A 1,181-nucleotide genomic window follows, 5' to 3' on the forward strand; every position below is an offset into this window, starting at 1 on the left:
TCGAACCGGGACCAATGGCTATTAAAGTTTGTAACAAAATTCTAATTACTTATTTATTTTCTTTTATGATAATTCTTTTTGCTTTTAATGTTTTGAACAAAATTTTAATTACTTATTTATTTTCTTTTATGATAATTCATTTTGCTATTAAAGTTTGTAACAAAATTCTAATTACTTATTTATTTTCTTTGATGATAATTCTTTTTGCTTTTAATGTTTTGAACTAAATTCTAATTACTTATTTATTTTCTTTTATGATAATTCTTTTTGCTATTAAAGTTTGTAACAAAATTCTAATTACTTATTTATTTTCTGTTATGATAATTCTTTTTGCTTTTAATGTTTTGAACTAAATTTTAATTACTTATTTATTTTATTTTATGATAATTCTTTTTGCTATTAAAGTTTCTAACAAAATTCTATATAATTTTAGTTTCAATACTACTAGAGGTTTATAAAAGCTTTTTAGTTGATTCCTTTAGTATCAGTTCTAAGGCTGTTACAAAGGCATTTTATTTGGCACGGGTTTTAAGGCTGGGGCCCCACGAGCACCTTTTAGTACCGGTTCGTGGCATGAACCGGTAAAAGAGTTTTTTAGTTGATTCTTTCTGCAGCTGTTTTTAGTCCCACCTCGCCAAGCGAGAGGCACTCGCAGCGGTTTATAAGCCCTGAGTGTAGAGACGATGAAGGGAGAAGCGCAGTGCTCACCTACACGTTGGCTTGAAGGTAAGCAACGTGCAGCTGAGCATTGCGCCTCTCTTTTATTTTGGCATGGTATCATCATTTTATCCGCATAGCATATGCAAGAAAGTTGAGAGGGTTACGACAAAAACTGGATGCACTTCGTGTACAAAACGGACAATCTCTTTCGAATTATCAGGATTTCATACGGAAACTTGTCTGTTACAACATGCATTTCAAATGAACTACAAAAAGGTTGAATGTTGGCATGGTATCATCATAATAGTTGTGGAGAAAGTCTTCACTTTTTCTTCGCTTGTGTCCTTTCCTTATTGCGCTAACAAAAAGTTTATAATTTTTTTAAAACTAAAAGCAAAAAGAATTAAAAAATAAAGCAAAAACCAAAAGAAAATAAGTAATGCAGAAAACAAAACAAAAAAAACTGGAAAAAAATAAAAATAGCAACAATAAGTATTTCGTTGTAAGTAGAAACAAAATAA

This window comes from Triticum aestivum, chromosome 6B (genome assembly GCF_018294505.1).
Source record: "Triticum aestivum cultivar Chinese Spring chromosome 6B, IWGSC CS RefSeq v2.1, whole genome shotgun sequence".
In the NCBI taxonomy this organism is placed as follows: domain Eukaryota; kingdom Viridiplantae; phylum Streptophyta; class Magnoliopsida; order Poales; family Poaceae; genus Triticum; species Triticum aestivum.